Source organism: Populus trichocarpa, chromosome 17 (assembly GCF_000002775.5).
Source record: "Populus trichocarpa isolate Nisqually-1 chromosome 17, P.trichocarpa_v4.1, whole genome shotgun sequence".
Taxonomy (NCBI): Eukaryota; Viridiplantae; Streptophyta; class Magnoliopsida; order Malpighiales; family Salicaceae; genus Populus; species Populus trichocarpa.
Window position 1 is genome coordinate 10,924,330 of NC_037301.2, and position 12,975 is coordinate 10,937,304.

Here is a 12,975-nt window from a genome sequence, read left to right on the forward strand (position 1 = left end):
GGGAATATGCAAATCTTTGAAAAGCATTCGAATCCAATAGAGCTCAGCAGTAGTGATTGCCATGGAACGATATTCAGCCTCTGTACTAGAACGAGCAACGACAGGTTGCTTCTTTGCCGCCCATGAGATTAAACAAGGACCTAAGAAAATCCCGTAGTTAGTGGTGGAGCGCCTATCATCCGGGCTCCCAGCCCAATCTGAATCACAGTAGCCATGTAATTGCAAAAAACCTTTTGAAAAGTAAATGCCATGCTCAACTGTAGATTTAAGGTATCGAAGGACCCTCTTTGCAGCTGTAAAGTGTGTAGTTGTGGGAGCATGTAAAAATTGGCAGAGTTGATTCACACTAAATGCAATATCAGGTCTTGTCAAGGTACAATATTGTAATGCTCCAACTATGTGACGATAAAGTGATGAGTCAAGAAGAGGATCACTATCAAATTTTGATAACTTCTTACCAGAAATACATGGAGACTGATATGGTTTAGCTCCTGTCATGTTGGCACGATTCAATAAGTCAACAATATACTTAGATTGATGCAAATGAAGACCTTCTCTATTTCGGTGAACCTGAATACCCAGAAAATAGGAAAGCGGTCCTAAATCCTTCATTGAAAATTCATGTTGAAGCTTGGTAATGAGATCAGAAACAGCAGTTGGCTTATTGCTTGTAACAATAATATCGTCAACGTAAATCAGAACATAAATACGCATTGCCTCTTGAAGAAATACAAATAGTGATGTATCCACAGTGGATCCCATAAAACCAAGATCAAGAAGTACCTGGGAGAGACGTTGAAACCAGGCACGAGGAGCTTGTTTCAAGCCGTAAAGAGATTTGTGGAGGTGACAAACAGAATCAAACTGAGATGAATCCACAAAGCCTTGTGGTTGTTCCATAAATACTTCGTCCGTCAACTGTCCATGTAAAAAGGCATTTGAAACATCTAATTGCCGAATAATTCAATCATAATGAACTGCAAGAGCAAGAATGAGACGAATAGTAGCTGGTTTAATAACTAGACTAAAAGTCTCAGTGTAATCGATGCCATCTTGTTGCTCAAAACCCTTTGCCACAAGCCTTGCCTTATAACGATCAATAGTGCCATCTGATTTTTGTTTAAGTTTGTAAACCCACTTGTTTCGAATCACATGTTTATGAGAGGGTCGTGGACACAAAGTCCAAGTACCATTGGATATTAAAGCATTATATTCGGCAGTCATGGAATCTCTCCAATGTGGGCTCTTTGAGGCCTGTGAAAAGGTAGTTGGTTCAGGAGGAAGGATGATAGTATAAAGGGCTTTGAGAGGATGTTTTGTAGAGTGATAGAGGTGAAAGTCAGAAAGTTGTTTAGGTTTGAGAGATCCAGTAATGCTACGAGTAATCATCTAAGAAGGCAGAGAAGAACACTCTAAGGACGGTTGTGTAGTAGAGGAAATGTCTTGGGAGGGAGAGGGTATAGATTCTGCTAGTGCAAATATCTCAGGCATATGATGTGGGGATTCTGGAACTACAGGTGGCAAGGATAAGATTGGTGGAACTGGAAGAGACAAAGAGGATGATGGATCTTGTGGGGAAATATCTGCAGATGTGGTAACAGCAGGAGAAATAAGAGTAGATAAGTTTGAAGTGAGTGGAAGAGATAAAAACTTACTTGCCAATTCCGTGTGAGAGATAGTAGAGGGACAATCCTGTTATGGGGGAGTAGCTGAATATATATCCTTAGCTGGAAACACATGCTCATCAAACGTGACATGTCGCGAAATATAAACTCTATTGGTTAAAGAATTAAGACATCGATATCCTTTAGAATTGGAACAATAACCCAAGAAAATACACCGTTTACTGCGAAAAGATAATTTATTATCATTATAAGGTCGCAGTAATGGATAGCACACACAACCAAAAACTCTAAGAATAGAATAATCTGGTTCTGCATTAAATAACTTGGTGTATGGAGTATTGTTATTTAATGTTGGAGTGGGTAATCTATTGATGAGATAAATGGCAGTAAGAAAAGCATCAACCCAATATTTGTTAGGCAAGTGTGAGTGAGCAAGAAGAACTAAGCCAGATTCAACCACATGACGATGTTTGCGTTCCGCTATACCATTTTGTTCGGATGTGTATGGACAAGAAATTCTATGAACAATACCATTATTTGCAAGAAACGTTTTGAACTGAGAAGAAGTGAATTCTCCACCCCCATCAGTTTATAATTGCTTAATTTTTCGAGATAGAAGATTTTCAACTAAGCATTTGAATTTAAGAAAACAAACAAAGACATCTGACTTGTGTTTCAATGGAAAGAGCCAAGTGAAACGGGAAAAATTATCAACAAATAAGACATAAAACTTGCAGCCACTTATTGACTCTACTGGAGAGGTCCACACATCAGAGTGTATAAGCTCAAGAGGAAAATTCGATACGCAACTAGAAATTGAAAAAGATTCTTGTCGTTGTGAACCAGACATGGCTCACATAAAGATTCTTGTCGTTGTGAACCAGACACAGACAACTGAGAATGACGTAACAAATGTTGGAATACAGAAGAAGATGGATGACCGAGTCGATTATGCCAAACTGAAACTGGAGCTTTGACACCAATAAAAGCAACCAAACTGTGACTTTTATTTGATGAGAAATGTTTCAAGTATATCGGATATAGACCAGCTTTACTCGGTCCCTGCAACATAATTTCTCCCATCTGCATGTCCTTCACAAGAAAACGACTAGAAGTAAGTTGAAAATAACAATTATTATCAGCACAAAACTATTGAATAGAAAGCAGATTAGCAGAAGCTAGAGGACAATGAAGAACATTATTTAAATGAAGTGTAGACGTAGGTGTTTGGATAAGTGTGGAACCAGTATTGGAGATTTGCAAACCACCACCATTGCCAACAGTCACTGTTTCTCCACCTTGATATGGTTGTTGTAGGGCCAAGTTATCCAATGCAGTAGTGATGTGATTGTTAGCGCCACTATCAGCAAACCATGGTTCATTGTCATTGACATTGTGAGTATGTGCTGCCATTGCAGCCAACTGAGATGGTGGGTGTCTCCCTTGATAGGAGAAATCCATGCGATGATAGCAATCCAATGCTTGATGGTTCAGCTTGTTACAAATCTGGCAGAGAGTACGATTTTTGTTAAAAACCGTAGATAGAGGCTGATTCTCATTTCTAGAGAAATTTCCAGAATTTGTGTTGATGGTGCTGCCACTCCGAAATGGATGTTGTGTACGAGGAGAATATGATGGATGCTGAGTGCGAGGAGAATATTTGGGTTGACCAAATCTATGCTTTTTGCTGAATCCGGATGAACCCCGATATTGATTAAATAGTGCAAATTAGCTAGCCTCTGGAGGTACTGTCTTGGTCTGATTTTCCAATAAAGTTTCACAACTAAGCAGTTCAGATTGAAATTCATTGAACGAGAGAGAAATATCTCTTGTTGCAAATGAGAAGGAAGTGATGAAAGAAGTATAGGCAGTACTAAGACCACCAATAATATGAGATATCAGATCATCATCTTCAATAGGCTTGCCCACAGCAGCAAGTTGATTGGCTAGGCCTTTAGCAATATGAATATAATCTGCACAAGATTTATTCCCTTGCTGTATATTTTGAAGCTGTCTCTTCAAATGTGAAACACGAGAGCGATTTGGAGCAGCAAACCGATTGGCCAGTGAATCCCATACCTCCTTGGAAGTATTCAAGCCAAAAACTGTAGGGAGAATTGTCTCCGAGAGAGCAGCATTCAACCAACTAAGTAAATACTGGTCCTTTTTTGTCCATAAAATAAATTGTGGATCCACTGTGAGTGTAGCTTGTCCATTTGAATCAACAAGAAATTTAGAAGGACAAGATTCTGAGCCATTAACAATACCCAGAAGATCATTACTCCTTAAAATAGGAAGAAATTGAGACACCCAACCAAGATAATTAGAGCCATCTAATTTGACAGAGATAAGATGATTAATAATTGGAAAAGTGATGTTTGGACTAGAGGAAGCCATGAAAAAGGATCTGTTTAAGGGTGTTAGCTAAAAAGCTCTGATACCATGTCAAAGAACCATCTCAATCCAAAAGTTTAAGCTATTAGGTAAGGTCCTACGATATGATTTATATTATTCTCTAACATTTGACATGGTATCAGAGCCTTGATGACCAAGTGGTCTCGAGTTCGAATCTCATCATCTCCATTTATTTGATAAAAATTAAGCACAAAGGTAATGTGAGCCTGTGCAAGTTTCAAGCTTAAAGGGCTTTCACTTGAGGGGGTGTGTTAGAGAATAATATAAATCATATCCTAGGACCTTACCTAATAGCTTAAGCTTTTGGGTTGAGATGGTTCTTTGACAGTTTCAACAGGTCTAAAACATCTTTTTCTGTCACATCCGGTCGCTATACCTTTCTTAGCAACTTCAGTGGCTTCCATTACACTGACCCTCTTGGTGAACGAAGTTACGCCAGAGAATTCATCTTAAATGTTGAAGGTGAGCAGAAAAATTTGAGCATAACGTTCACGCCAAATCCTCATTTAGCTGATGCATATGCTTTCATCAACGGGATTGAAATCGTATCCATGCCCACCAATCTTTATTACACGACTGCGGGTGACCCAGGTCTGCATAATGTTGACAAGGACGTCAATTCTCCCCTTCAAAAAGAAACTGCTTTAGAGCTTATGTACCGAATAAATGTGGCTGCGAATTACATCGAACCCTACAACGACAGTGGCATGTTTCGAAGTTGGGTAAACGACGTGAATTACTTGACGGATACTAGACCGAGCGTTTATCAATATAATGGCACTATTCAAATTCAGCATAATAACCACACTCGCTATGCTGCACCTGACGTACTCTATCGAACTGCTAGGACCATGGGGCCCAATTCTACTGTAAATGAGGAATACAATATGACTTGGGAGTTTCCGGTCCACTCCACATTCACCTATTTTGTTAGGCTTCATTTCTGTCAGTTTATACCGATTATATTGCGGGAAGGCGATCTAATCTTTCAAATATATATCGCTAATCAAACTGCCGAGCTTTACGCAGATATAATTTCTTGGGCTGATGGAAATGGGGTTCCCATATACAAAGTTTACGAAGTGAAGATGCATGCCAGAGGAATCGAGGAGGTACAGAATTTGTCGATTGCATTGCACCCTAGTCCACAGTCATTTAGTTTCTCTGAAGCAATGTTGAATGGAGCTGAAATCTTTAAATTGAGCAAATCAGATAGACTTTCCGGACCAAATCCTGGTGTATATCAGGATAGAACCATTAGTAATACTCCTCCTAGCGCGACATCAACAAAGCCAAAGCATAGTCTAAGAAGAACAGTCGCCATTATTGGTGCTGCTGTTTCGGGCATTGTTGTCGTCTCTGTCCTATTTTTCTTGATTTTCCGGAGAAGAGTCCAAAAATTCAAGGACTTGGTTTCTGGTGATGCAGCTTCAAACTTAAGCCCTCTTGTTTCCTCTTCAAGAAAGTCAACAAAGACCCATAGGCCATCTCTACCTTCTGAACTATGCTACCGTTTCTCGCTAGTTGAGATCATAGCAGCTACAAACAACTTCGACGATTCATTCATTATTGGTGTTGGTGGCTTTGGTAACGTGTACAAAGGATTATTTGATGGTGGAGTCAATCGTGCTGCGATCAAGCGATTGAATCCAAGTTCACAGCAGGGTGCAACCGAGTTCAGGACAGAGATTGAGCTATGCTCTCCCAGCTTAGATTCCGCCATTTGGTTTCTCTAATTGGTTACTGTAATGATAATAATGAGATGATCCTGGTGTATGATTATATGGCTCGGGGGACGCTTCGTGATTATCTCTACAGAACTGATAATCCTCCACTTTCATGGACTCAACGCCTAGAGATTTGCATCGGTGCTGCCCGTGGGTTGCATTACCTTCACACAGGTGCCAAGCACACTGTCATTCATCGTGATGTGAAGACAACAAATATCTTGCTGGATGAGAAATGGGTGGCCAAAGTTTCGGATTTCGGATTGTCCAAAACAGGCCCTACGAGCACATCGAAGGCCCTACGAGATGATTTGGGTATGTGGTTGGGTCCTCTAGAAAATCATTTAACTATCAAAAAAGAAAATTTTATTAATTATTTTGTGCATCTAATATTGTGCATCAAAATATTGTGTCAAAACAAATCTTTGTCAAGCGACAAGATAATATATCAAAATCTAATCTCAAGATTGAATTCATAAAAGATATCAAAGAGTCTTTTCTAGACTCAAAATGAGCATCTTGGTCAAGAAGTCAAAAGAATCAAAGAGTCTTACACTATTAAAACCAATTAAAGCCACAACATCAAGCATTCAAGATATTTTAAGGAGGGTATAACCTTCTATTGTGAGGCTAGTTTTTGCGTCAAATAATCAATTTTGAATCCTTTCATCAACATCACCTAGTCCAAACACTAATTACTTTCTAAGTATAATAAAATTTTCTTTACACACAATAAAAAAATAGAAAATATATTTATTGCATGTAGATATATGGTATTAGTAAAATAGTAAATTGATAACAACATTGTAAGACTTTCATGTTATTATTTTCCGAAATATATTGGACATCATTATCCTTGCCAACTTATTGTAGAGAAAATAAGAAAAACAAATATTAAATAAGAATTAAAATGATTGTATAAATTAATAAGATAAAACAACGTGAATTTACTAGTTATATCTAAATTTATTAAAATCAATAAAGAAAGGTACACATGTTAAGGACGAAAATTCTGCCGTCTCATTTCTAGAACGTTACCAATATATTTCCATAATTTGTTTTAAAAAAAAAAACAATTCTAAGGAAATATACAGAAGTCTGATTATGATGTATTAAAAGTTAATTTTCTTGGAAAGTGCGGATTTTTTTAATGATGAATTATTGATTGAATAACGCCGACGACTTGGAAGTCTTTGATGCCTTTCAAAGGTCACTGCTACACAGAACTGACGAGACGACCTTTCAAAGGTCACTTACTACACAACACAGAAGACCTTTCAAAGGTCACTTCTTCCATTTCCAATTGGTCCCCTCTATTTGTTGCCTCATAATGTGCATTAGATGTTTCCATGAAACTGGGACCAAAGGCTTGGAACTTTGCCAACAACATGTATTTGCCTTTGATATTCCATTTTTCACGCCGGAGTGGGCATCTTATTTTAAAGATTGACCTTTTATTTTTTGTTCAATTTTGCATAACTCTTAATTTCCCTTTCACTACCTACCTGTTTATACTTAATATGAAATAAAAAATAATAATTAGCCAGCTCAAAGCATGGTTGACGCAGGCAAGAACTATAAGGATAAATATAAGCATTAAAAAAATTACAGATATGAACTATAAATTTATAATTTATTTATCTAAAAATAAAATTAATAAAATGCTTTCTTAGATGTTTACAAGACTTATAAATAGATTAAAAAAAAAACTCTACACCTACTAGGGAACAAAATCTAAAAGCACAAAGGAAATTAAAATAAAAAATCAAATTAAATAATAGATAAAAAAAAACCTAAAAAAATAACAAAATTGACTCAAATAGCAGCATCCAAGCTTGATTCCTAATTCCAAGAGATTCAACAGTCTGATAAGAGATGCAGTTTTAAAGTGTTAATCCAATCTGACTCGACAAAAGCTCCTTTTAAGATTAGACATGTCTCATTTATTAATAAAAACATATATTAGATTATTCATATAATTTGTCTAGATCAAATCTCTATCTATATATATAAAATCTCTATTTTATTGTATCATATCTTTACTGAATATTCAGAATCTTTAATTATTATAAGCTAGACTACATCAATAATTTAAATCTCTCCATGTATTAAAACGAGCTGATCAATCTCATCTCATCTTTATATCTCTTTTTTACTAGTTATAGCAAATAATAATAATAAAAAAAGAGTTTGTGATGTAAAGAAAAAAAAAGGAATTTTTTTGTGCGTGGATAAATGATTACGTAATATTTATATTTATATAACTAAACTAATAATATTTCAATTAATCTAATTTTGTACTTTTATTCATCATGAATATGTCAAACTTACTTTTAGATCAATAACCTTTATCACCAGATCAATAAAATTTGCTGATAAATCCTTAGATAAAATCAAGGATAAAACCTAGCTTTAAAGGTTTATGGGATGCCTGAATTATGTTTTAGATATTTTTACAAATCTTAGAACCATATGACAACCTTTGTACAAAAGACTTAAGAAAAACTCTTCTGCCTAGAATCATCAAATAATCAAAATTGTGAAAACTCTAATTAGAAATCAACTCAAGAATTTTCCATGTTTAAAGGCTTCCTAATCCGGAGACTTTTTTTATAATTGAAACTGATGCCTTTGATATTGATCTGGTATATTTTGTTCCGATATCATTTGGGTATCTGGTTAGTTCCTCGAGAAAATCATTCAACTATCGAAAAGAAAATTTTATTCATTATTTTGTGCATCTAATATTTTCATGATGATTTATTTTTCAAAAAAAAAATTCACAAATAAATTGTCAATATGTAAATATGTTGTTGAAAAAAATAAAATAAAATATTGAAAAAAATAAAATAAAATAAATTTGACAAGATAATATATCAAAATCTGATTTCAAGATTGAATTCATAGAAGAAGTCAAAGAGTCTTTACTAGACTCAAAATGAGCATCTCGGTCAAGAAGTCAAAAGAATCAAATACTCCTACACCATTAAAACCAATTAAAGCCACAACATCAAGCATTCAAGATATTTTAAGGAGGGTATAACCTCCTATTGTGAGGCTAGTTTTTAATTGCCTCAAATAATCAATTTTGAATCCTTTCATCAACATCACCTAGTCCAAACACCTCACTTATACTCAATCCCAAATTGCCCCTTCAACAACATTATTGATGATGCCGAGGATTTTTATGAAAATAAAATTTCTTAGTTATTATTATTATTATTTTCTATTTAATTTAGAAAAATATTTTGTTTTATGATGATTTTATTTTTTCTATCTAGTTTAGAAAATTAAATAATATTGAGAATGGTAATTTTATTTCTCTTAGTTTGTTTCTTTTTCTTTATTTTGGGGTTTCCTAGTTTATTAATTTTGTTACGTTTTTTAGCTTATTTAAGGAGTTCTAAACATGTTAAAGAGGTAAAAAAAAAATAGTGAATTTTTCTCTTCATTAATAAAACTATAAATTAAGGTTCTTATGTTCTACCCTCTTTCAACTATTAATTATTTTTCTCTTGTTATTGTCCTATTGCTTGTACTCCCACTTGTGTTAATTACCCTCCGAATCCTCCCTAAAAAAACTCATTAACCCTTTTAAGTCAAGAAACTGTTATCTTCACATTTGTCCAATTAAAAATAATTTTACAATGAAGACCTAAATAAGATCATTCTTTATATTTCCCCCTCTCAATTTCACCATTCATACGTTTATCCATTTTGACAAAACATTGTCTAAATAATTTTCCAACTTAGTTCTCAAGCAATTGGTGGCAATATTTTTCTTCAATAAGTAGGATTCTCCCTGAAAATTCATATAAAGATTGGAGTTGTTTGCAGCAAAAATACCTTTGAATTCAATTCCTGCCTCTTTTTATTTCATCTCAACCTTTGGTGTCCCATGCTATCTTGGGACTTCATTATAATAAATGATGTAGATGAAGATATTGGTTACTCTTTGGATCTCATGAGGAAAATCAAAGTAAAATGGCGGACCCAATTCAGAGAAACTCAAGCTTGTTCTCAAGTTGTGCATACTTGGCTACAATCTCATCAAGCTCCATAGCTGCAAGCATCCCCATCAACTCCATCTCAAGAAGGACAATTTACAATTCTCACCTCTAAAAGTCGAATTCAAGAAAGCCTTGCATCATCGAGCTCAAAGTTAGAATACAAGAAAAAACTCCAAAAAGCCTTGTATGAAATATCAAGTTCTGATGAGGATGAATTCGCCAATGAAAATCCAGATTACGGTTCTAATCTTCTGAGCGCGAACACACACACATGGATATAAAAGAATCTTTTAGTATATGTGGACGTCATCCTTTATAAAACATCCACCTATTTTAATTATTCAAGAATATTTGACAAAACATTCAGCCACTTCAATTATTTAAAAAGTGTATATCACGTCATCCAAGATATATTCTCAACTTCAAGCATAATTTAATTAGATTTAAAGTTAAAAAAGCCTCCTGTAAATAAGTCTTTCGTTATAAGAGACTAAAAGAGCTCCCGTTTTAGTATAGATTTATTATTGTACAGCCAAACCCATTGGTAATGTTGATTTGAATAGTGAGATAATGATTTTGCTTTTATAGAAAAAGCACAAATGACTTTGGAAATAGGATATATTAATTTTTTTTATTTTTACTTTCATGGTAAAATGAGCAATATGCCCTTTTGAATAAAAAATAATGGACAGGTGGAGAGGGGCATTTTCAAGCATAGTTTTAAAATCCGGTTTGGTAGCCGGTCCGGTCCAAGACCCGGGTTCTGGGTTTTGACCAGGTCGGCCGGGTTAGTTTATTTTTTTTAAATCAAAACAAAAGTTAACAGATTTGCAACTAGGTCTTGACCAGGTCTTGCCGGATCACACCGGGTTTTTTTTTCTTCTGTTTTTTCTTCAACCCGGCCCGGTTCCAGCCCCGAGTCGACCCGTCGGACCGGACCGGGTTTCAAAACTATGCTTTCAAGTATTTCTTTTCACGTGCACAGTGAAAAGCTGAAGTGTCCTTGCATTGGAATTGTCTTTGCCCTTCGTCAAGGAGTTTTGTTTTTGTCTTTTCTTTTTTGTTTTTTTTGTAATTATTAAGTTTGATAAAATGCACTTTAGTAATAGGCATATATCATATTAATTTATTTAAAAAGGACAGGTGCAAATGCAATTTATACGGTCACGCACTAGTGCTTCCGTTTTGTTGAGACAACACATGAGTCATGAGGCATCGTTTTACAGCCAAACTCTAACTTCTATGATTGTGGTTTAATCCTCGTGACATCGCCGATCCATTCCTAGACAACTCGTATGGTAATAAAAGGTTAGATTTTGCACCGCTGGTTGTTGTTTTTTTTTTCCAATCTTCTTTCCCCTTTTCTCCTCAGTTTCTAAGACTTCCTCTGCATATTTTCAAAATAGCAATTCAATTTTTTTTTTTTTAGATTTGGTCCCTCTTCTTTTATTGTTATTTTTTTTATTTTAGATTATCCATGCATTTAAAATTTTCTTTCAATTCAATCCTCCTTTGGTTTTTTCACCTTTTAAATTTGATTCCTATTATTTTGATTTTAATTTTTAATTATTCTCTTAACTAAATTATCTTTTCAATTGCATCCCTTAATATTTTATATCTTTCTCTTAATTGAATTATTCTTTTCAATTATATCTCTCAATATTTTAGTTCATTTTGTTTTATGTTAGATTTAATTCTTATTCTTTTGATTTATTTTTATTTTATTTTTTTATTTGAACTTTTTTTCTTGACTTCATCCCTCAGCATTTTATTGCCTTTGATATTTTTTTCTGTCCTTTTTCAACAATGAATTTTTACCGGTATCATATTTCTATAGGGTTATCCTGATCTCATATGTGTCAGATCACGAGTTTCGCGTGTTAATCTAACTTTACAGGTAATTATTTTTTATTTATTTGTTGTTGCTACTTGATTTTTTATTATATTATAAAATTAATCAAGGTTTAACATCATTATCTATTTTTTTTTAAACCCAACTATCTCCTGAAGAATTTTTTTCATGTTGAAAAACATGTTTGTTCCGGTCCACAATGTCATGCGGGCCACCACTCTAGTGCATTCTAAAAGCATAGGAAATTCAGACCTTATATATATTCAATTGAAAAATAACATTCTCTCCCTATTTATGAATATTAATAAATGGAAAAAAGAAAAAAAAAACTTTGACATTTTATTTCCAAAATATTGTTCCAATAGATTTATGGGTATGCCAACAACAGCACCTTGTAACAACTTTTATACCCTACTTGTTATTGTGTATTGCTTGTGCTTCCACTTGTGTTAATTACCCTCCAAATCTTCCCTGAAAAACTCATTAACCCTTCCAAGTCAAGAAACTATAATCTTCATATTTGTCCAATTAAAAAATAATTTTACAATGAAAACCTAAATAAGATCATTTTTTATATCTTCCCCTTTCAATTTTAGTTTATTATAGAAAATCTATTGAAAAAAGATAATTTTATGAGTTTATTCTGGTTCACATTAACTCATAATGAAGATGTAAATAATCCTTTTTTTTCAAAAATAAAAATTTAAAAGGTTTTAACCTTTCAAGACTTGAGTCAAAGTCCCTACACCTTGAAAGATTTTCTTGAAACTACTAACCTCAAAGATCTAATTATTTTGATTATCAATGAACTTGGTTTAATTTTCTTTTTCTAAAAACTATGATCATTTATGGTTCATCCATTTTGATAAAAAAAAATTATACCAAAAATTTACCAACTTAATTGATTCTCAAACAATTGGTGGAAATATTTTTCTTCTACAAGTGAAATCCTCCCATAAAAAATCACACAATGATTGGAATTGTTTATAGTGAAAATACCTTCGAATTCAATTCCCGTTTCTTTGTATAATTTCATCTCTACCTTTGGTGTGTCATGCTATCTTGAAATTTCATTATCAACTGCATGATGTAAATAAAGATATTAGTTACTCTTCAGATCTCATGAGAGACATCAAAGTCCAATTCAGAGAAACTCAAGCTTGTTGCATGCTTGACTACAATCTCAACAAACGATCCATAGCTACAAGAATTCCTATCAACTCCAACTTTAAAAAGACAATTTACATTTCTAACCTCTTAAAATCGAATTCAAGTAAACCTTAGCATCATCAAGGTCAAAGGCAGAATACAAGAAAACACTCGAAGAAACCTCGTACGAAATATCA

At 34.1% G+C, this 12,975-nt stretch overlaps 1 protein-coding gene and 2 pseudogenes across 1 annotated transcript in view; 2 read left to right on the forward strand and 1 right to left on the reverse strand.

Moving 5' to 3' along the window:
• The window catches only part of LOC18107324 (putative receptor-like protein kinase At5g39000), a 54,211-nt gene that overhangs the window by 25,270 nt on the left and 15,966 nt on the right, over positions 1 to 12,975 (forward strand). The window lies entirely within an intron of this gene.
• On the reverse strand, positions 3,421 to 3,545 carry LOC127904641 (small nucleolar RNA Z247; annotated as a pseudogene).
• Positions 4,021 to 6,246, forward strand: LOC112324676 (receptor-like protein kinase FERONIA; annotated as a pseudogene).